This window comes from Salvelinus fontinalis, unplaced genomic scaffold, assembly GCF_029448725.1.
Source record: "Salvelinus fontinalis isolate EN_2023a unplaced genomic scaffold, ASM2944872v1 scaffold_0075, whole genome shotgun sequence".
NCBI lineage: Eukaryota > Metazoa > Chordata > Actinopteri > Salmoniformes > Salmonidae > Salvelinus > Salvelinus fontinalis.
The window spans coordinates 457,951-481,855 of NW_026600284.1; the positions used below are offsets into that span (position 1 = coordinate 457,951).

The 23,905-nt window shown below is 55.2% G+C and overlaps 1 long non-coding RNA gene across 1 annotated transcript; it reads right to left on the reverse strand.

The window, feature by feature from the left end:
• Positions 1-1,420: 1,420 nt before the first annotated feature.
• On the reverse strand, positions 1,421-1,728 carry LOC129842935 (uncharacterized). Its single transcript, XR_008757725.1, has 3 exons — positions 1,655-1,728; positions 1,505-1,564; positions 1,421-1,472 (listed from the first exon to the last, which is right to left on the reverse strand). It is a non-coding gene; the product is annotated as an uncharacterized LOC129842935 (long non-coding RNA).
• Positions 1,729-23,905: the final 22,177 nt, after the last annotated feature.

Consider the following 23,905-nt stretch of genomic DNA (forward strand, 5'->3'; position numbering starts at 1 on the left):
AATAGACTAGTGTCCTGTCCCGGGGGTGTACTGGTACATCAGGCTGCCTCACTACAGAAACAGGGGATAGACTAGTGTCCTGTCCCGGGGGTGTACTGGTACATCAGGCTGCCTCACTACAGTAACAGGAGATAGACTAGTGTCCTGTCCAGGGGGTGTCCTGTACATCAAGCTGTCTCACTACAGAAACAGGAGATAGACTAGTGTCCTGTCCCGGGGGTGTACTGGTACATCAAGCTGCCTCACTACAGAAACAGGAGATAGACTAGTGTCCTGTCCAGGGGGTGTCCTGTACATCAAGCTGTCTCACTACAGAAACAGGAGATAGACTAGTGTCCTGTCCAGGGGGTGTCCTGTACATCAAGCTGCCTCACACTACAGAAACAATAGACTAGTGTCCTGCCCAGGGGGTGTACTTTTACATTGAGCTGCCTCACACTACAGCCTGGGGCTGGGTGAGGGTGTCTGATGGGGAAAGACCCGACACACCCGATGACCCCCAGGTTACATCACTGTTGTGTCCAAGACCATAGAGAGATGTGCTCATCTAATGTGACATCATATCCCTCCTCCTGGACATCACAGCATGGTGTTGTCTGCAAATGGACTAGCTAGGGCTAGTCTACATCCTGCTCTCATCCTCTCTTCCCCCCTCCTCTCCTCTCCTCCCTCCTCTCCTCTCCACTCCTCTCCCCCCCCCTCCTCCCCTCTCTCTCCTCTCCTCTCCTCTCTTCTCCCTTCCCCTCCCCTCCCCTCCTCTCCTCTCCTCCCCCCTCCCCTCCCCTCCATTCCTCTTCTCCTCTCCTCTCCTCTCCTCCCCCCTCCTCTCCTCTCCTCTCCTCTCCTCCTCTCCTCTCCAGCCAGGGGCCAGAGCGAACAGGAGAGGTGGTGAGAAGGACTTTTAAAGTGGGCCATGGTGTCCATGATGAACCCCTTTCACTGATCTACCTAGTTACACCTGGTTCCTCTCACTGACCTACCTAGTTACCTGGTTCCTCTCACTGACCTACCTAGTTACCTGGTTCCTCTCACTGACCTACCTAGTTACCTGGATCCTCTCACTGACCTACCTAGTTACCTGGTTCCTCTCACTGACCTACCTAGCTACACCTGGTTCCTCTCACTGATCTACCTAGTTACCTGGTTCCTCTCACTGATCTACCTAGCTACACCTGGTTCCTCTCACTGATCTACCTAGTTACCTGGTTCCTCTCACTGACCTACCTAGTTACCTGGTTCCTATCACTGACCTACCTAGTTACCTGGATCCTCTCACTGACCTACCTAGTTACCTGGTTCCTATCACTGACCTACCTAGTTACCTGGTTCCTCTCACTGACCTACCTAGTTACCTGGTTCCTCTCACTGACCTACCTAGTTACCTGGTTCCTCTCACTGACCTACCTAGTTACCTGTTTCCTCTCACTGATCTACCTAGTTACCTGGTTCCTCTCACTGACCTACCTAGTTACCTGGTTCCTCTCACTGACCTACCTAGCTATACCTGGTTCCTCTCACTGACCTACCTAGTTACCTGGTTCCTCTCACTGACCTACCTAGTTACCTGGTTCCTCTCACTGATCTACCTAGTTACCTGGTTCCTCTCACTGACCTACCTAGTTACCTGGTTCCTCTCACTGAGCTGCCTAGTTACCTGGTTCCTCTCACTGATCTACCTAGTTACCTGGTTCCTCTCACTGATCTACCTAGTTACCTGGTTCCTCTCACTAATCTACCTAGTTACCTGGTTCCTCTCACTAATCTACCTAGTTACCTGGTTCCTCTCACTGACCTACCTAGTTACCTGGTTCCTCTCACTGATCTACCTAGTTACCTGGTTCCTCTCACTGACCTACCTAGTTACCTGGTTCCTCTCACTGAGCTACCTAGCTACCTGGTTCCTCTCACTGATCTACCTAGTTACCTGGTTCCTCTCACTGATCTACCTAGTTACCTGGTTCCTCTCACTGATCTACCTAGTTGCCTGGTTCCTCTCACTGACCTACCTAGTTACCTAGTTCCTCTCACTGATCTACCTAGTTACCTGGTTCCTCTCACTGATCTACCTAGTTACCTGGTTCCTCTCACTGACCTACCTAGCTACCTGGTTCCTCTCACTGACCTACCTAGTTACCTGGTTCCTCTCACTGACCTACCTAGTTATACCTGGTTCCTCTCACTGACCTACCTAGTTACCTGGTTCCTCCCACTGATCTACCTAGTTACCTGGTTCCTCTCACTGATATACCTAGTTATACCTGGTTCCTCTCACTGACCTACCTAGTTACCTGGTTCCTCTCACTGACCTACCTAGTTATACCTGGTTCCTCTCACTGACCTACCTAGTTACCTGGTTCCTCTCACTGAGCTACCTAGTTACCTGGTTCCTCTCACTGATCTACCTAGTTACCTGGTTCCTCTCACTGACCTACCTAGTTACCTGGTTCCTCTCACTGATCTACCTAGTTACCTGGTTCCTCTCACTGACCTACCTAGTTACCTGGTTCCTCTCACTGATCTACCTAGTTACCTGGTTCCTCTCACTGATCTACCTAGTTACCTGGTTCCTCTCACTGATCTACCTAGTTACCTGGTTCCTCTCACTGATCTACCTAGTTACCTGGTTCCTCTCACTGACCTACCTAGTTACCTGGTTCCTCTCACTGATCTACCTAGTTATACCTGGTTCCTCTCACTGACCTACCTAGTTACCTGGTTCCTCTCACTGAGCTACCTAGTTACCTGGTTCCTCTCACTGATCTACCTAGTTACCTGGTTCCTCTCACTGATCTACCTAGTTACCTGGTTCCTCTCACTGATCTACCTAGTTACCTGGTTCCTCTCACTGACCTACCTAGTTACCTGGTTCCTCTCACTGGCCTACCTAGTTACCTGGTTCCTCTCACTGATCTACCTAGTTACCTGGTTCCTCTCACTGATCTACCTAGTTATACCTGGTTCCTCTCACTGACCTACCTGGTTCCTCTCCCTGATCTACCTAGTTACCTGGTTCCTCTCACTGATCTACCTAGTTACCTGGTTCCTCTCACTGACCTACCTGGTTCCTCTCACTGACCTACCTAGTTACCTGGTTCCTCTCACTGACCTACCTAGTTACCTGGTTCCTCTCACTGATCTACCTAGTTACCTGGTTCCTCTCACTGACCTACCTAGTTACCTGGTTCCTCTCACTGATCTACCTAGTTACCTGGTTCCTCTCACTGATCTACCTAGTTACCTGGTTCCTCTCACTGACCTACCTAGTTACCTGGTTCCTCTCACTGATCTACCTAGTTACCTGGTTCCTCTCACTGATCTACCTAGTTACCTGGTTCCTCTCACTGATCTACCTAGTTACCTGGTTCCTCTCACTGATCTACCTAGTTACCTGGTTCCTCTCACTGACCTACCTAGTTACCTGGCTCCTCTCACTGAGCTACCTAGTTACCTGGTTCCTCTCACTGACCTACCTAGTTACCTGGTTCCTCTCACTGACCTACCTAGTTACCTGTTTCCTCTCACTGATCTACCTAGTTACCTGGTTCCTCTCACTGACCTACCTAGTTACCTGGTTCCTCTCACTGACCTACCTAGCTATACCTGGTTCCTCTCACTGACCTACCTAGTTACCTGGTTCCTCTCACTGACCTACCTAGTTACCTGGTTCCTCTCACTGATCTACCTAGTTACCTGGTTCCTCTCACTGACCTACCTAGTTACCTGGTTCCTCTCACTGAGCTGCCTAGTTACCTGGTTCCTCTCACTGATCTACCTAGTTACCTGGTTCCTCTCACTGATCTACCTAGTTACCTGGTTCCTCTCACTAATCTACCTAGTTACCTGGTTCCTCTCACTAATCTACCTAGTTACCTGGTTCCTCTCACTGACCTACCTAGTTACCTGGTTCCTCTCACTGATCTACCTAGTTACCTGGTTCCTCTCACTGACCTACCTAGTTACCTGGTTCCTCTCACTGAGCTACCTAGCTACCTGGTTCCTCTCACTGATCTACCTAGTTACCTGGTTCCTCTCACTGATCTACCTAGTTACCTGGTTCCTCTCACTGATCTACCTAGTTACCTGGTTCCTCTCACTGATCTACCTAGTTACCTGGTTCCTCTCACTGACCTACCTAGTTACCTGGTTCCTCTCACTGATCTACCTAGTTACCTGGTTCCTCTCACTGATCTACCTAGTTACCTGGTTCCTCTCACTGATCTACCTAGTTACCTGGTTCCTCTCACTGATCTACCTAGTTACCTGGTTCCTCTCACTGACCTACCTAGTTACCTGGCTCCTCTCACTGAGCTACCTAGTTACCTGGTTCCTCTCACTGACCTACCTAGTTACCTGGTTCCTCTCACTGACCTACCTAGTTACCTGTTTCCTCTCACTGATCTACCTAGTTGCCTGGTTCCTCTCACTGACCTACCTAGTTACCTAGTTCCTCTCACTGACCTACCTAGCTATACCTGGTTCCTCTCACTGACCTACCTAGTTACCTGGTTCCTCTCACTGACCTACCTAGTTACCTGGTTCCTCTCACTGATCTACCTAGTTACCTGGTTCCTCTCACTGATCTACCTAGTTACCTGGTTCCTCTCACTGATCTACCTAGTTACCTGGTTCCTCTCACTGACCTACCTAGTTACCTGGTTCCTCTCACTGATCTACCTAGTTATACCTGGTTCCTCTCACTGACCTACCTAGTTACCTGGTTCCTCTCACTGAGCTACCTAGTTACCTGGTTCCTCTCACTGATCTACCTAGTTACCTGGTTCCTCTCACTGATCTACCTAGTTACCTGGTTCCTCTCACTGATCTACCTAGTTACCTGGTTCCTCTCACTGACCTACCTAGTTACCTGGTTCCTCTCACTGGCCTACCTAGTTACCTGGTTCCTCTCACTGATCTACCTAGTTACCTGGTTCCTCTCACTGATCTACCTAGTTATACCTGGTTCCTCTCACTGACCTACCTGGTTCCTCTCACTGATCTACCTAGTTACCTGGTTCCTCTCACTGATCTACCTAGTTACCTGGTTCCTCTCACTGACCTACCTGGTTCCTCTCACTGACCTACCTAGTTACCTGGTTCCTCTCACTGATCTACCTAGTTACCTGGTTCCTCTCACTGACCTACCTAGTTACCTGGTTCCTCTCACTGATCTACCTAGTTACCTGGTTCCTCTCACTGATCTACCTAGTTACCTGGTTCCTCTCACTGACCTACCTAGTTACCTGGTTCCTCTCACTGATCTACCTAGTTACCTGCTTCCTCTCACTGATCTACCTAGTTACCTGGTTCCTCTCACTGATCTACCTAGTTACCTGGTTCCTCTCACTGATCTACCTAGTTACCTGGTTCCTCTCACTGACCTACCTAGTTACCTGGTTCCTCTCACTGATCTACCTAGTTATACCTGGTTCCTCTCACTGACCTACCTAGTTACCTGGTTCCTCTCACTGATCTACCTAGTTACCTGGTTCCTCTCACTGATCTACCTAGTTACCTGGTTCCTCTCACTGACCTACCTAGTTACCTGGTTCCTCTCACTGGCCTACCTAGTTACCTGGTTCCTCTCACTGATCTACCTAGTTACCTGGTTCCTCTCACTGATCTACCTAGTTATACCTGGTTCCTCTCACTGACCTACCTGGTTCCTCTCACTGATCTACCTAGTTACCTGGTTCCTCTCACTGATCTACCTAGTTACCTGGTTCCTCTCACTGACCTACCTGGTTCCTCTCACTGACCTACCTAGTTACCTGGTTCCTCTCACTGATCTACCTAGTTACCTGGTTCCTCTCACTGACCTACCTAGTTACCTGGTTCCTCTCACTGATCTACCTAGTTACCTGGTTCCTCTCACTGATCTACCTAGTTACCTGGTTCCTCTCACTGACCTACCTGGTTCCTCTCACTGACCTACCTAGTTACCTGGTTCCTCTCACTGATCTACCTAGTTACCTGGTTCCTCTCACTGACCTACCTAGTTACCTGGTTCCTCTCACTGATCTACCTAGTTACCTGGTTCCTCTCACTGATCTACCTAGTTACCTGGTTCCTCTCACTGACCTACCTAGTTACCTGGTTCCTCTCACTCACCTACCTAGTTACCTGGTTCCTCTCACTGACCTACCTAGCTACCTGATGCTGAAGGTTCTTCAGAACCAACCTGACAGGTCTGCTCCTCAGTGGACCACATTAATAAATGTAAGCCAGTGTGAGCCAGCCGGGGTGGACAGGTTGCTAGGCCATGGAGATGAATCATCCTTTTACAGCTGTCATCATAAGTCAGGGTGAAGAGGAGAGGTGGAGATGAGGAAGAGTATAGATGGAGAGGACAAGGAGGAGGATGGAGGAGAGATGGAGAGGACAAGGAGGAGGAAGAGGAGAGATAGAGGGGAGGAAGATGAGAGGTGGAGAGGAGGAAGAGGAGACATAGAGAGGAGGAAGGGGAGAGGTGGAGAGGAGGAAGAGGAGAGATAGGGGATAAAAACAGTCCTTTTCCCCCTCATCTCTCCGTCTGGCAACGTGGTGGCCACCATGGCTCAACAACAAGAGATGGGGGGAGGGAGGAGAGGAGAGAAAGGGAGGGGGAGGGAGAGAGAAGAGAAAGGGAGGGGGTGGGAAGGAGAGAAAGGGAGGGAGAGAGGAGAGAAATGGTTGGGGAGGGAGAGAAGAGAAAGGGGGGAGGGAGGGGGGGAGAGGAGAGAAAGGGAGGGGGGAGGACGAGGCATAATGGTGTTAGCTATAGCATGTGTTGAATAGCCTTGAGGTGTCCCCCCCATCTTGAACAGAAGGTGCTTTCTCCCTGGCGGTGGTCAGATTGTATGTTGTTTTTTTAATGGCGATAGCTAGCTAGCATAAGAACCCTCCATAGTATAATGAAATATGTATGGGCGTGAAAAAGTCTGGTGGTCATGAATGACCTCACTATATAGACAGTTAATAACGAGAGTCACTATAATTCACTCTAGAATTCACTCTAGAATTCACACTATAATTTACTCTAGAAGTCACTCTAGAATTCACACTATAATTCACTCTAGAATTCACTCTAGAATTCACACTATAATTCACTCTAGAATGCACTCTAGAATTCACTCTAGAATGCACTCTAGAATTCACTCTGGAATGCATTCTAGAATGCACTCTAGAATTCACACTATAATTCACTCTAGAATTCTCTCTAGAATTCACACTATAATTCACTCTAGAATTCTCTCTAGAATTCACACTATAGTGCACTCTAGAATTCACTCTAGAATTCACTCTAGAATTCACACTAGAAGCTGTTCAAACCAAAACACTATAACCAAAGAGAAGCAGTCATTTCCTGAATTAGAGGAGCTTTCAACCTCCGATATCAGAAGTGATTCGGTTCAGTTGTAAGGCAACCAGAGTTTGCTCAACATCTGGGCACGTAGCTGAACCAACAGGCATTCTCCAATTTGAATTGTATGTTCACTCAACTTTGAATTTTAGGTTGAGTGAACATAAAATTCAACTTAAGAATTGTATTCTTTACCTATTTTCATATTTCCCAGAGTGCCTTGGCTTTCAAGTGAATTGTAGGTACCACCCATGGCTGGATTTGTTAGCAACAGAGACATGGTCGTTGTGTTCAATGGTATTTCAGTACCGTAGCCTTCACCAAGTGAGTGTCTAAATGAATATGTTATCTTTAAAATACAGGCCACATCAAGCCTGCAAGTAATATTATGCTGGCTTGCAAATGGATGTTTAATTCCTCTTGGAATCCAGCCAGAGTGAAGATATCCAACAATTTGAATGTGTAATCACCCGCAAACTGCTTTCAGAATGACTGCCAGGGTTAGGGGAAACAGATTGGTAAGACTACCTAAATAATATCGATTGGACCAGCCATCTCAGTAGCAGGTGAAGTAAGTCCAACACCTAACAGATTGGATTAGTTTACCAAATGTTTGTTATTCATGTTTGAATTGATTAATCTTAGGCTAGCCAATCAAAGTACATGGGAAAACACTAACTGAAACAAATCATTCTGAAAAATCTACCTGCAAGAGGCATGCTGGGAAATATGATAATGATGATGGGTGTGGTTTTGAGCAAACGTGAAATTGTAATTTTACACAACAAGCTTTTTCAAATTCAGCTGACTTCGAGCAGAGTTTGTTGAGTAAACACACTTTAAATGGTTTTTTAAAATCTCAATATCAAATAATTTCTGGGTAACAGTTAAAGTACCTTACTGTGATTGTTTTCAATTAAAATGGTCAAAAATAAAATAAAAAATAGCTTCTTAGCAAAGAGCAATTTCTCAAGTAAGAATTTTCCTAGAATTGTTTGGGAGTGGTCTGAGTGGGGGGCCTCATTGGACAAGCCTAATGGGAGGGATATGTTACCTGAAAACTATCTGTTATTGGCTGAGAGGTTTCAAACGTTTTGTTATTGGTCTATTAACTAATGGCAATCTATCCTCCTATATAACCCAGTAGAGGTAAAGTTATAGTGATTTATCATCCTCCTATATAACCCAGTAGAGGTAAAGTTATATGGATTTATCCTCCTTCTATATAACCCAGTAGAGGCAAAGTTATAGTGATTTATCCTCCTATATAACCCAGTAGAGGTAAAGTTATAGTGATTTATCCTCCTATATAACCCAGTAGAGGTAAAGTTATAGTGATTTATCCTCCTCCCATATAACCCAGTAGAGGTAAAGTTATAGTGATTTATCCTCCTCCTATATAACCCAGTAGAGGTAAAGTTATAGTGATTTATCCTCCTATATAACCCAGTAGAGGTAAAGTTATAGTGATTTATCCTCATATATAACCCAGTAGAGGTAAAGTTATAGTGATTTATCCTCCTCCTATATAACCCAGTAGAGGTAAAGTTATAGTGATTTATCCTCCTATATAACCCAGTAGAGGTAAAGTTATAGTGATTTATCCTCCTATATAACCCAGTAGAGGTAAAGTTATAGTGATTTATCCTCCTATATAACCCAGTAGAGGTAAAGTTATAGTGATGTATCCTCCTATATAACCCAGTAGAGGTAAAGTTATAGTGATTTATCCTCCTATATAACCCAGTAGAGGTAAAGTTATAGTGATATATCCTCCTCCTATATAACCCAGTAGAGGTAAAGTTATAGTGATTTATCCTCCTCCTATATAACCCAGTAGAGGTAAAGTTATAGTGATATATCCTCCTATATAACCCAGTAGAGGTAAAATTATAGTGATTTATCCTCCTATATAACCCAGTAGAGGAAGTGGCGTAAAGTCACCCAACATCAATGTAAAAGACCGCTGAAGGGCAAAGACACATTAAAGCTGGGTATTGAAAATCAGTGTTATTCCACCAAATATTGTATTCCAAACTCTTCCTATGTTTAAACATTAGTATTGTGTTGTTCAAAAATGAATATGAACATATTTTCTTTGCATTATTCGAGGTCTGACTTCATCTTTTGTGTTATTTTGACCCGTTGTCATTTAACTGCAAATAAAATGTTCTAAATTACAATATTTATATTTGGAATTTGGCAGAAAAGTTGTCAGTTGTTTATAGAATAAAATAAAATGATTAATATTACCCAAACACATACCAATAAATAGTAAAATCAGAGAAACTGATCATTCTGAAATGGTCTCTTAATTTTTCCCAGAGCTTTATATAAAATAGGGTACCATGCTGGAAACTCCCAGAGAGAGAGAAGAGAGCGAGAGAGTGACCTGACCTATTTTTCACAAGTCTGTAAGGACTTCCTCTTCACTTGTTAGGGGGAGGAAGAGGTATGTTAGATTGGGGAGGGAGAGGTATGGGTTGCCAGATTGGGCTTTTAGAGAGGTTTTTCAGATTGGGGAGGGAGAGGTATGGGTTGCCAGATTGGTTGTGGAAGAGGTATGTCAGATTGGGGAGGGAGAGGTATGGGTTGCCAGATTGGGAATTGGAGAGGTATGTCAGATTGGGGGGGAGAGGTATGGGTTGCCAGAATGGGTTTGGGAGAGTTTTTCAGATTGGGGAGGGAGAGGTATGGGTTCCCAGATTGGAAGAAGAGTGGTATGCATTGCCAAATAATGACTTATGAAGGCAGGCTGCCAGTTGGGTACGTTGCCAGATAATTAGTGTTCAGATGGCTGTAGTTCACAGTAGCATATCCCCACTGAGGCTGGCTGGGGTACATACAGCACAGCCTGTCTGTGAGAGGGCTAGCAGACTAGGAGGGGCAGCTGCTATCCTCTCTCCCCAGCCCCCCTTTCCCTCTCTACCCAGCCCTCCTCTATGTCTCTACCCAGCCCTCCTCTCTCTCTCTACCCAGCCCTCCTCTCCCTCTCTACCCAGCCCTCCTCTCTCTCTCTACCCAGCCCTCCTCTCTCTCTCTACCCAGCCCTCCTCTCCCTCTCTACCCAGCCCTCCTCTCTCTCTCTACCCAGCCCTCCTCTCTCTCTCTAACCAGCCCTCCTCTCTCTCTCTACCCAGCCCTCCTCTCTCTCTCTACCCAGCCCTCCTCTCTCTCTCTACCCAGCCCTCCTCTCCCTCTCTACCCAGCCCTCCTCTCCCTCTCTACCCAGCCCTCCTCTCCCTCCCTACCCAGCCCTCCTCTCCCTCCCTACCCAGCCCTCCTCTCTCTCTCTCCCCAGCCCTCCTCTCCCTCTCTCCCCAGCCCTCCTCTCCCTCTCTCCCTAGCCCTACTCTCCCTCTCTACCCAGCCCTCTTCTCTCTCACTCTCCACCCAGCCCTACTCTCCCTCTCACTCTCCACCCAGCCCTCCTCTCCCTCTCCACCCAGCCCTCCTCTCCCTCTCTCCCCAGCCCTACTCTCCCTCTCTACCCAGCCCTCTTCTCTCTCTCTACTCAGCCCTCCTCTCACTCTCCACCCAGCCCTCCTCTCCCTCTCTCCCCAGCCCTACTCTCCCTCTCTACCCAGCCCTCTTCTCTCTCTCTACCCAGCCCTACTCTCCCTCTCTACCCAGCCCTCCTCTCCCTCTCTCCCCAGCCCTACTCTCCTTCTCTACCCAGCCCTCTTCTCTCTCTCTCTACACAGCCCTACTCTCCCTCTCTACCCAGCCCTCTTCTCTCTCTCTACCCAGCCCTCCTCTCTCACTCTCCACCCAGCCCTCCTGTCCCTCTCTCCCCAGCCCTACTCTCCCTCTCTCCCCAGCCCTCCTCTCCCTCTCTACCCAGCCCTCCTCTCTCTCTCTACCCAGCCCCCCTTTCCCTCTCTACCCAGCCCTCCTCTCCTTCTCCACCCAGCCCTCTCCCTCTCTCCCCAGTCCTCCTCTCTCTCTCTACCCAGCCCTCCTCTCCCTCTCTACCCAGTGTTCCTCTCCCTCTCTACCCAGCCCTCCCGTCTCTCTCTACCCAGCCCTCCACTCTCTCTCTAACCAGCTCTCCCCTCTCTCTCTAACCAGCCCTCCTCTCTCTCTCTAGCCAGCCCTCCTCTCTCCCTCTCTACCCAGCCCTCCCCTCTCTCTCTACCCAGCCCTCCTCTCTCTCTCTAACCAGCCCTCCCCTCTCTCTCTCTAACCAGCCCTCCCCTCTCTCTCTAACCAGCCCTCCCCTCTCTCTCTAACCAGCCCTCCCCTCTCTCTCTAACCAGCCCTCCTCTCTCTCTCTACCCAGCCCTCCCCTCTCTCTCTAACCAGCCCTCCTCTCTCCCTCTCTACCCAGCCCTCCCCTCTCTCTCTACCCAGCCCTCCTCTCTCTCTCTCTAACCAGCCCTCCCCTCTCTCTCTCTAACCAGCCCTCCCCTCTCTCTCTAACCAGCCCTCCCCTCTCTCTCTCTAACCAGCCCTCCCCTCTCTCTCTAACCAGCCCTCCCCTCTCTCTCTAACCAGCCCTCCCCTCTCTCTCTAACCAGCCCTCCCCTCCCTCTCTAACCAGCCCTCCTCTCTCCCTCTCTACCCAGCCCTCCCCTCTCTCTCTACCCAGCCCTCCCCTCTCTCTCTAACCAGCCCTCCCCCCTCTCTCTCTACCAAGCCCTCCCCTCTCTCTCTAACCAGCCCTCCTCTCTCTCTCTACCCAGCCCTCCCCTCTCTCTCTAACCAGCCCTCCCCTCTCTCTCTAACCAGCCCTCCCCTCTCTCTCTAACCAGCCCTCCCCTCTCTCTCTAACCAGCCCTCCTCTCTCTCTCTAACCAGCCCTCCTCTCTCTCTCTACCCAGCCCTCCCCTCTCTCTCTACCCAGCCCTCCCCTCTCTCTCTAACCAGCCCTCCCCCCTCTCTCTCTATCAAGCCCTCCTCTCTCTCTCTAACCAGCCCTCCCCTCTCTCTCTAACCAGCCCTCCCCTCTCTCTCTAACCAGCCCTCCCCTCCCTCTCTATCCAGCCCTCCTCTCTCTCTCTAACCAGCCCTCCCCTCTCTCTCTAACCAGCCCTCCTCTCTCTCTACCCAGCCCTCCCCTCTCTCTCTCTAACCAACCCTCCCCTCTCTCTCTACCCAGCCCTCCCCTCTCTCTCTCTAACCAGCCCTCCCCTCTCTCTCTACCCAGCCCTCCCCTCTCTCTCTCTAACCAGCCCTCCCCTCTCTCTCTACCCAGCCCTCCCCTCTCTCTCTAACCAGCCCTCCCCTCTCTCTCTAACCAGCCCTCCCCTCTCCCTCTCTAACCAGCCCTCCTCTCTCCCTCTCTACCCAGCCCTCCCCTCTCTCTCTACCCAGCCCTCCCCTCTCTCTCTACCCAGCCCTCCCCCCTCTCTCTCTACCCAGCCCTCCCCTCTCTCTCTAACCAGCCCTCCCCTCTCTCTCTAACCAGCCCTCCCCTCTCTCTCTAACCAGCCCTCCCCTCTCTCTCTAACCAGCCCTCCTCTCTCCCTCTCTAACCAGCCCTCCTCTCTCCCTCTCTACCCAGCCCTCCCCTCTCTCTCTACCCAGCCCTCCCCTCTCTCTCTACCCAGCCCTCCCCTCTCTCTCTAACCAGCCCTCCTCTCTCTCTCTAACCAGCCCTCCTCTCTCTCTCTACCCAGCCCTCCTCTCTCTCTCTACCCAGCCCTCCCCTCTCTCTCTACCCAGCCCTCCCCTCTCTCTCTACCCAGCCCTCCCCTCTCTCTCTAACCAGCCCTCCTCTCTCTCTCTAACCAGCCCTCCTCTCTCTCTCTACCCAGCCCTCCCCTCTCTCTCTACCCAGCCCTCCTCTCTCTCTCTACCCAGCCCTCCCCTCTCTCTCTAACCAGCCCTCCTCTCTCTCTACCCAGCCCTCCCCTCTCTCTCTCTAACCAGCCCTCCTCTCTCTCTCTACCCAGCCCTCCCCTCTCTCTCTACCCAGCCCTCCTCTCTCTCTCTAACCAGCCCTCCTCTCTCTCTCTAACCAGCCCTCCTCTCTCTCTCTAACCAGCCCTCCTCTCTCTCTCTACCCAGCCCTCCCCTCTCTCTCTAACCAGCCCTCCTCTCTCTCTACCCAGCCCTCCCCTCTCTCTCTCTACCCAGCCCTCCCCTCTCTCTCTACCCAGCCCTCCTCTCTCTCTCTAACCAGCCCTCCTCTCTCTCTCTACCCAGCCCTCCCCTCTCTCTCTCTAACCAGCCCTCCCCTCTCTCTCTACCCAGCCCTCCCCTCTCTCTCTAACCAGCTCTCCCCTCTCTCTCTAACCAGCCCTCCTCTCTCTCTCTACCCAGCCCTCCCCTCTCTCTCTAACCAGCCCTCCTCTCTCCCTCTCTACCCAGCCGCCCCTCTCTCTCTACCCAGCCCTCCCCTCTCTCTACCCAGCCCTCCCCTCTCTCTCTACCCAGCCCTCCCCTCTCTCTCTCTAACCAGCCCTCCCCTCTCTCTCTACCCAGCCCTCCCCTCTCTCTCTACCCAGCCCTCCTCTCTCTCTCTCTCTAACCAGCCCTCCCCTCTCTCTCTAACCAGCCCTCCTCTCCCTCTCTACCCAGCCCTCCCCTCTCTCTCTACCCAGCCCTCCCCTCTCTCTCTCTACCCAGCCCTCCCCTCTCTCTCTACCCAGCCCTCCTCTCTCTCTCTAACCAGTCCTCCCCTCTCTCTCTAACCAGCCCTCCTCACCCTCTCTACCCAGCCCTCCCCTCTCTCTCTACCCAGCCCTCCCCTCTCTCTCTAACCAGCCCTCCCCTCTCTCTCTCTAACCAGCCCTCCCCTCTCTCTGTAACCAGCCCCCCCTCCCTCTCTAACCAGCCCTCCTCTCCCTCTCTACCCAGCCCTCCCCTCTCTCTCTAACCAGCCCTCCCGTCCCTCTCTCTCTCTACCCAGCCCTCCCCTCTCTCTCTCTAACCAGCCCTCCCCTCTCTCTCTAACCAGCCCTCCCCTCTCTCTCTAACCATCCCTCATCTCTCTCTCTAACCAGCCCTTCTCTCTCTCTCTACCCAGCCCTCCTCTCTCTCTCTACCCAGCCCTCCCCTCTCTCTCTAACCAGCCCTCCCCTCTCTCTCTCTAACCAGCCCTCCCCTCTCCCTCTCTACCCAGCCCTCCCCTCTCTCTCTCTAACCAGCCCTCCTCTCCCTCTCTACCCAGCCCTCCCCTCTCTCTCTAACCAGCCCTCCTCTCCCTCTCTACCCAGCCCTCCTCTCCCTCTCTACCCAGCCCTCCCCTCTCTCTCTCTAACCAGCCCTCCTCTCCCTCTCTACCCAGCCCTCCTCTCCCTCTCTAACCAGCCCTCCCCTCTCTCTCTCTAACCAGCCCTCCCCTCTCTCTCTAACCAGCCCTCCTCTCTCCCTCTCTACCCAGCCCTCCCCTCTCTCTCTACCCAGCCCTCCTCTCTCTCTCTAACCAGCCCTCCCCTCTCTCTCTCTAACCAGCCCTCCCCTCTCTCTCTAACCAGCCCTCCCCTCTCTCTCTACCCAGCCCTCCCCTCTCTCTCTACCCAGCCCTCCTCTCTCTCTCTAACCAGCCCTCCCCTCTCTCTCTCTAACCAGCCCTCCCCTCTCTCTCTAACCAGCCCTCCCCTCTCTCTCTAACCAGCCCTCCTCTCCCTCTCTACCCAGCCCTCCTCTCCCTCTCTACCCAGCCCTCCCCTCTCTCTCTCTAACCAGCCCTCCTCTCCCTCTCTACCCAGCCCTCCTCTCCCTCTCTAACCAGCCCTCCCCTCTCTCTCTCTAACCAGCCCTCCCCTCTCTCTCTAACCAGCCCTCCTCTCTCCCTCTCTACCCAGCCCTCCCCTCTCTCTCTCTAACCAGCCCTCCCCTCTCTCTCTACCCAGCCCTCCTCTCTCTCTCTAACCAGCCCTCCCCTCTCCCTCTCTACCCAGCCATCCCCTCTCTCTACCCAGCCCTCCCCTCTCTCTCTAACCAGCCCTCCCCTCTCCCTCTCTAACCAGCCCTCCTCTCTCCCTCTCTACCCAGCCCTCCCCTCTCTCTCTACCCAGCCCTCCCCTCTCTCTCTAACCAGCCCTCCCCCTCTCTCTCTACCAAGCCCTCCCCTCTCTCTCTAACCAGCCCTCCCCTCTCTCTCTCTAACCAGCACTCCTCTCTCCCTCTCTACCCAGTCCTCCACTCTCTCTCTACCCAGCCCTCCCCTCCCTCTCCACCCAGCCCTCCTCTCTCCCTCTCTAACCAGCCCTCCTCTCTCCCTCTCTACCCAGCCGCCCCTCTCTCTCTACCCAGCCCTCCCCTCTCTCTCTACCCAGCCCTCCCCTCTCTCTCTCTAACCAGATCTCCTCTCTCTCTCTACCCAGCCCTCCCCTCTCTCTACCCAGCCCTCCCCTCTCTCTCTCTAACCAGCCCTCCCCTCTCTCTCTACCCAGCCCTCCCCTCTCTCTCTACCCAGCCCTCCTCTCTCTCTCTCTCTAACCAGCCCTCCCCTCTCTCTCTAACCAGCCCTCCTCTCCCTCTCTACCCAGCCCTCCCCTCTCTCTCTACCCAGCCCTCCTCTCTCTCTCTACCCAGCCCTCCCCTCTCTCTCTACCCAGCCCTCCTCTCCCTCTCTACCCAGCCCTCCCCTCTCTCTCTAACCAGCCCTCCTCACCCTCTCTACCCAGCCCTCCCCTCTCTCTCTACCCAGCCCTCCCCTCTCTCTCTAACCAGCCCTCCCCTCTCTCTCTCTAACCAGCCCCCCCCTCCCTCTCTAACCAGCCCTCCTCTCCCTCTCTACCCAGCCCTCCCCTCTCTCTCTACCCAGCCCTCCCCTCTCTCTCTCTACCCAGCCCTCCCCTCTCTCTCTACCCAGCCCTCCCCTCTCTCTCTAACCAGCCCCCCCCTCTCTCTCTCTAACCAGCCCTCCCCTCTCTCTCTAACCAGCCCCCCCCTCACTCTCTAACCAGCCCTCCTCTCTCTCTCTAACCAGCCCTCCCCTCCCTCTCTAACCAGCCCTCCCCTCTCTCTCTAACCATCCCTCCTCTCTCTCTCTACCCAGCCCTCCCGTCCCTCTCTACCCAGCCCTCCCCTCTCTCTCTCTAACAAGCCCTCCCCTCTCTCTCTAACCAGCCCTCCTCTCTCTCTCTACCCAGCCCTCCCCTCTCTCTCTACCCAGCCCTCCCCTCTCTCTCTCTATCAAGCCCTCCCCTCTCTCTCTAACCAGCCCTCCTCTCTCTCTCTACCCAGCCCTCCTCTCTCTCTCTACCCAGCCCTCCTCTCTCTCTCTACCCAGCCCTCCTCTCCCTCTCTACCCAGCCCTCCCCTCTCTCTACCCAGCCCTCCCCTCTCTCTCTAACCAGCCCTCCCCTCTCTCTCTAACCAGCCCTCCCCTCTCTCTCTACCCAGCCCTCCTCTCTCTCTCTACCCAGCCCTCCCCTCTCTCTCTAACCAGCCCTCCTCTCCCTCTCTACCCAGCCCTCCTCTCCCTCTCTACCCAGCCCTCCCCTCTCTCTCTCTACCCAGCCCTCCCCTCTCTCTCTCTAACCAGCCCTCCCCTCTCTCTCTAACCAGCCCTCCTCTCCCTCTCTACCCAGCCCTCCCCTCTCTCTCTAACCAGCCCTCCTCTCCCTCTCTAACCAGCCCTCCTCTCCCTCTCTACCCAGCCCTCCCCTCTCTCTCTCTACCCAGCCCTCCCCTCTCTCTCTACCCAGCCCTCCCCTCTCTCTCTAACCAGCCCTCCTCTCCCTCTCTACCCAGCCCTCCTCTCCCTCTCTACCCAGCCCTCCCCTCTCTCTCTCTACCCAGCCCTCCCCTCTCTCTCTCTACCCAGCCCTCCCCTCTCTCTCTCTACCCAGCCCTCCCCTCTCTCTCTAACCAGCCCTCCCCTCTCTCTCTAACCAGCCCTCCTCTCTCTCTACCCAGCCCTCCTCTCCCTCTCTACCCAGCCCATCTCTCCCTCTCTACCCAGCCCTCCCCTCTCTCTACCCAGCCCTCCCCTCTCTCTCTAACCAGCCCTCCTCTCTCTCTACCCAGCCCTCCCCTCCCTCTCTACCCAGCCCTCCCCTCTCTCTCTAACCAGCCCTCCTCTCCCTCTCTACCCAGCCCTCCCCTCTCTCTCTACCCAGCCCTCCTCTCCCTCTCTACCCAGCCCTCCCCTCTCTCTCTACCCAGCCCTCCTCTCCCTCTCTACCCAGCCCTCCCCTCTCCCTCTCTACCCAGCCCTCCTCTCCTTCTCCACCCAGCCCTCTCCCTCTCTACCCAGCCCTCCCCTCTCTCTCTAACCAGCCCTCCTCTCCCTCTCTACCCAGCCCTCCTCTCCCTCTCTACCCAGCCCTCCCCTCTCTCTCTCTAACCAACCCTCCTCTCTCTCTCTACCCAGCCCTCCCCTCTCTCTCTAACCAGCCCTCCTCTCCCTCTCTACCCAGCCCTCCTCTCTCTCTCTACCCAGCTCTCCCCTCTCTCTCTAACCAGCCCTCCTCTCTCTCTCTACCCAGCCCTCCTCTCTCTCTCTACCCAGCTCTCCCCTCTCTCTCTAACCAGCCCTCCTCTCTCTCTCTACCCAGCCCTCCTCTCCCTCTCTAACAGCCCTCCTCTCTCTCTCTAACAGCCCTCCTCTCTCTCTACCCAGCCCTCCTCTCCCTCTCTAACAGCCCTCCTCTCCCTCTCTAACAGCCCTCCTCCTCTCTCTCTCTACCCAGCCCTCCTCTCCCTCTCTAACAGCCCTCCTCTCCCTCTCTAACAGCCCTCCTCCTCTCTCTCTCTACCCAGCCCTCCTCTCCCTCTCTAACAGCCCTCCTCTCTCTCTCTAACCAGCCCTCCCCTCTCCCTCTCTACCCAGCCCTCCTCTCTCTCTACCCAGCCCTCCTCTCTCTCTCTACCCAGCCCTCCCCTCTCCCTCTCTACCCAGCCCTCCCCTCTCCCTCTCTACCCAGCCCTCCTCTCTCTCTACCCAGCCCTCCTCTCCCTCTCTACCCAGCCCTCCCCTCTCTCTCTCTAACCAGCCCTCCCCTCTCTCTCTAACCAGCCCTCCTCTCTCTCTACCCAGCCCTCCCCTCTCTCTCTCTAACCAGCCCTCCCCTCTCCCTCTCTAACCAGCCCTCCTCTCTCTCTACCCAGCCCTCCCCTCTCTCTCTCTAACCAGCCCTCCCCTCTCTCTCTACCCAGCCCTCCTCTCTCTCTACCCAGCCCTCCTCTCCCTCTCTACCCAGCCCTCCTCCTCTCTCTCTCTAACAGCCCTCCTCTCTCTCTCTACCCAGCCCTCCCCTCTCCCTCTCTACCCAGCCCTCCCCTCTCTCTCTCTAACCCCTCCTCCTCTCTCTCTCTACCCAGCCCTCCCCTCTCTCTCTACCCAGCCCTCCCCTCTCTCTCTCTAACCCCTCCTCCTCTCTCTCTCTACCCAGCCCTCCTCTCTCTCTCTACCCAGCCCACCCCTCTCTCTCTAACCAGCCATCCTCTCTCTCTCTAACCAGCCCTCCTCTCTCTCTACCCAGCCCTCCTCTCTCTCTCTCTAACCCCTCCTCCTCTCTCTCTCTACCCAGCCCTCCCCTCTCTCTCTCTAACCCCTCCTCCTCTCTCTCTCTACCCAGCCCTCCTCTCCCTCTCTACCCTGCCCTCCTCTCTCTCTCTACCCAGCCCTCCTCTCCCTCTCTACCCAGCCCTCCTCTCCCTCTCTAACCAGCCCTCCTCTCTCTCTCTACCCAGCCCTCCCCTCTCTCTCTACCCAGCCCTCCCCTCTCTCTCTACCCAGCCCTCCCCTCTCTCTCTACCCAGCCCTCCTCTCTCTCTCTAACCAGCCCTCCTCTCCCTCTCTAACCAGCCCTCCTCTCTCTCTCTACCCAGCCCTCCTCTCCCTCTCTACCCAGCCCTCCCCTCTCTCTCTACCCAGCCCTCCTCTCTCTCTCTACCCATCCCCCCCTCTCTCTCTACCCAGCCCTCCCCTCTCTCTCTACCCAGCCCTCCTCTCCCTCTCTAACCAGCCCTCCTCTCCCTCTCTACCCAGCCCTCCCCTCTCTCTCTACCCAGCCCTCCCCCCTCTCTCTCTAACCAGCCCTCCTCTCTCTCTCTACCCAGCCCTCCCCTCTCTCTCTACCCAGCCCTCCTCTCTCTCTCTAACCAGTCCTCCCCTCTCTCTCTAACCAGCCCTCCTCTCCCTCTCTACCCAGCCCTCCCCTCTCTCTCTACCCAGCCCTCCCCTCTCTCTACCCAGCCCTCCCCTCTCTCTCTAACAGCCCTCCCCTCTCTCTCTCTAACCAGCCCTCCCCTCTCTCTCTAACCAGCCCCCCCCCCCTCTCTAACCAGCCCTCCTCTCCCTCTCTACCCAGCCCTCCCCTCTCTCTCTACCCAGCCCTCCCCTCTCTCTCTCTACCCAGCACCCCTCTCTCTCTAACCAGCCCTCCCCTCCCTCTCTAACCAGCCCTCCCCTCTCTCTCTAACCATCCCTCCTCTCTCTCTCTACCCAGCCCTCCCGTCCCTCTCTACCCAGCCCTCCCCTCTCTCTCTAACCAGTCCTCCCCTCTCTCTCTACCCAGCCCTCCTCTCTCCCTCTCTACCCAGCCCTCCCCTCTCTCTCTACCCAGCCCTCCCCTCTCTCTCTAACCAGCCCCCCCCTCTCTCTCTCTAACCAGCCCTCCCCTCTCTCTCTAACCAGCCCCCCCCTCCCTCTCTAACCAGCCCTCCTCTCCCTCTCTACCCAGCCCTCCCCTCTCTCTCTACCCAGCCCTCCCCTCTCTCTCTCTACCCAGCCCTCCCCTCTCTCTCTACCCAGCCCTCCCCTCTCTCTCTAACCAGCCCCCCCCTCTCTCTCTCTAACCAGCCCTCCCCTCTCTCTCTAACCAGCCCCCCCCTCCCTCTCTAACCAGCCCTCCTCTCTCTCTCTAACCAGCCCTCCCCTCCCTCTCTAACCAGCCCTCCCCTCTCTCTCTAACCATCCCTCCTCTCTCTCTCTACCCAGCCCTCCCGTCCCTCTCTACCCAGCCCTCCCCTCTCTCTCTCTAACAAGCCCTCCCCTCTCTCTCTAACCAGCCCTCCTCTCTCTCTCTACCCAGCCCTCCCCTCTCTCTCTACCCAGCCCTCCCCTCTCTCTCTACCCAGCCCTCCCCTCTCTCTCTCTATCAAGCCCTCCCCTCTCTCTCTAACCAGCCCTCCTCTCTCTCTCTCTAACAAGCCCTCCCCTCTCTCTCTAACCAGCCCTCCTCTCTCTCTCTACCCAGCCCTCCCCTCTCTCTCTAACCAGCCCTCCTCTCTCTCTCTACCCAGCCCTCCCCTCTCTCTCTAACCAGCCCTCCTCTCTCTCTCTACCCAGCCCTCCTCTCTCTCTCTACCCAGCCCTCCCCTCTCTCTCTAACCAGCCCTCCCCTCTCTCTCTACCCAGCCCTCCTCTCTCTCTCTACCCAGCCCTCCCCTCTCTCTCTAACCAGCCCTCCTCTCCCTCTCTACCCAGCCCTCCTCTCCCTCTCTACCCAGCCCTCCCCTCTCTCTCTCTAACCAGCCCTCCTCTCTCTCTCTAACCAGCCCTCCCCTCTCTCTCTAACCAGCCCTCCTCTCTCTCTCTAACCAGCCCTCCCCTCTCTCTCTAACCAGCCCTCCTCTCTCTCTACCCAGCCCTCCCCTCTCCCTCTCTACCCAGCCCATCTCTCCCTCTCTACCCAGCCCTCCCCTCTCTCTACCCAGCCCTCCCCTCTCTCTCTAACCAGCCCTCCTCTCTCTCTACCCAGCCCTCCCCTCCCTCTCTACCCAGCCCTCCCCTCTCTCTCTAACCAGCCCTCCTCTCCCTCTCTACCCAGCCCTCCCCTCTCTCTCTACCCAGCCCTCCTCTCCCTCTCTACCCAGCCCTCCCCTCTCTCTCTCTAACCAGCCCTCCCCTCTCTCTCTAACCAGCCCTCCCCTCTCTCTCTACCCAGCCCTCCTCTCCCTCTCTACCCAGCCCTCCCCTCTCTCTCTCTAACCAACCCTCCTCTCTCTCTCTACCCAGCTCTCCCCTCTCTCTCTAACCAGCCCTCCTCTCCCTCTCTACCCAGCCCTCCTCTCTCTCTCTACCCAGCCCTCCCCTCTCTCTCTAACCAGCCCTCCCCTCTCTCTCTACCCAGCCCTCCTCTCCCTCTCTACCCAGCCCTCCCCTCTCTCTCTCTAACCAACCCTCCTCTCTCTCTCTACCCAGCTCTCCCCTCTCTCTCTAACCAGCCCTCCTCTCTCTCTCTAACCAGCCCTCCTCTCTCTCTCTAACCAGCCCTCCTCTCTCTACCCAGCCCTCCTCTCTCTCTCTAACAGCCCTCCTCTCTCTCTCTACCCAGCCCTCCCCTCTCCCTCTCTACCCAGCCCTCCCCTCTCTCTCTCTAACCCCTCCTCCTCTCTCTCTCTACCCAGCCCTCCTCTCCCTCTCTACCCTGCCCTCCTCTCTTTCTCTACCCAGCCCACCCCTCTCTCTCTAACCAGCCCTCCTCTCTCTCTCTACCCAGCCCTCCCCTCTCTCTCTACCCAGCCCTCCCCTCTCTCTCTACCCAGCCCTCCCCTCTCTCTCTACCCAGCCCTCCTCTCTCTCTCTAACCAGCCCTCCTCTCCCTCTCTAACCAGCCCTCCTCTCTCTCTCTACCCAGCCCTCCTCTCCCTCTCTACCCAGCCCTCCCCTCTCTCTCTACCCAGCCCTCCTCTCTCTCTCTACCCATCCCCCCCTCTCTCTCTACCCAGCCCTCCCCTCTCTCTCTACCCAGCCCTCCTCTCCCTCTCTAACCAGCCCTCCTCTCCCTCTCTACCCAGCCCTCCTCTCCCTCTCTACCCAGCCCTCCCCTCTCTCTCTAACCAGCCCTCCTCTCCCTCTCTACCCAGCCCTCCTCTCCCTCTCTACCCAGCCCTCCCCTCTCTCTCTAACCAGCCCTCCTCTCCCTCTCTACCCAGCCCTCCTCTCTCTCTACCCAGCCCTCCCCCTCTCTCTAACCAGCCCTCCTCTCCCTCTGTACCCAGCCCTCCTCTCCCTCTCTACCCAGCCCTCCCCTCCCTCTCTCCCCAGCCCTCCTCTCCCTCTCTCCCCAGCCCTCCTCTCTCTCTCACTCTCCACCCAGCCCTACTCTCCCTCTCACTCTCCACCCAGCCCTCCTCTCCCTCTCCACCCAGCTCTCCTCTCCCTCTCTCCCCAGCCCTAATCTCCCTCTCTACCCAGCCCTCTTCTCTCTCTCTACTCAGCCCTCCTCTCACTCTCCACCCAGCCCTCCTCTCCCTCTCTCCCCAGCCCTACTCTCCCTCTCTACCCAGCCCTCTTCTCTCTCTCTACCCAGCCATTCTCTCCCTCTCTACCCAGCCCTCCTCTCCCTCTCTCCCTCTCTACCCAGCCCTCTTCTCTCTCTCTACCCAGCCCTACTCTCCCTCTCTACCCAGCCCTCTTCTCTCTCTCTACCCAGCCCTCCTCTCTCACTCTCCACCCAGCCCTCCTCTCCCTCTCTCCCCAGCCCTACTCTCCCTCTCTACCCAGCCCTCTTCTCTCTCTCTACCCAGCCCTCCTCTCTCTCTCTCTACCCAGCCCTCCTCTCCCTCTCCCTCTCTCCCCAGCCCTCCTCTCCCTCTCTACCCAGCCCTCCTCTCTCTCTCTCTACCCAGCCCTCCTCTCCCTCCCTCCCCAGCCCTCCTCTCTCTCTCTACCCAGCCCCCCTTTCCCTCTCTACCCAGCCCTCCTCTCCTTCTCCACCCAGCCCTCTCCCTCTCTCCCCAGCCCTCCTCTCTCTCTCTACCCAGCTCTCCTCTCCCTCTCTACCCAGTGTTCCTCTCCCTCTCTGCCCAGCCCTCCTCTCTCTCTCTACCCAGCCCTCCTCTCTCTCTCTACCCAGCCCTCCTCTCCCTCTCTCCCCAGCCCTCCTCTCTCTCTCTACCCAGCCCTCCTCTCCCTCTCTCCCCAGCCCTCCTCTCTCTCTCTACCCAGCCCCCCTCTCCCTCTCTCCCCAGCCCTCCTCTCACTCTCTCCCCAGCCCTCGTCTCCCTCTCCACCCAGCCCTCCTCTCCCTCTCTACCCAGCCCCCCTCTCCCTCTCTACCCAGCCCTCCTCTCCCTCTCTACCCAGCCCTCCTCTCCCTCTCTACCCAGCCTTCCCCTCTCTCTCTACCCAGCCCTCCTCTCTTTCTCTACCCAGCCCTCCACTCTCTCTCTACTCAGCCTTCCTCTCTCTAACCAGCCCTCCTCTCTCTCTCTACCCAGCCTTCCTCTCCCTCTACCCAGCCCTCCTCTCTCTCTCTAACCAGCCCTCCCCTCTCTCTCTAACCAGCCCTCCTCTCTCCCTCTACCCAGCCCTCCTCTCTCCCTCTCTACCCAGCCCTCCCGTCTCTCTCTTCCAAGCCCTCCCCTCTCTCTCTAACCAGCCCTCCCCTCTCTCTCTCTACCCAGCCCTCCTCTCCCTCTCTACCCAGCCCTCCTGTCCCTCTCTACCCAGCCCTCCCCTCTCTCTCTAACCAGCCCTCCTCTCTCTCTACCCAGCCCTCCCCTCCCTCTCTCCCCAGCCCTCCTCTCCCTCTCTCCCCAGCCCCCCTCTCCCTCTCTACCCAGCCCTCCTCTCCCTCTCTACCCAGCCCTCCTCTCCCTCTCTACCCTGCCCTCCCCTCTCTCTCTAACCAGCCCTCCTCTCCCTCTCTACCCAGCCCTCCCCCTCTCTCTAACCAGCCCTCCTCTCCAGCCCTCCTCTCCCTCTCTACCCAG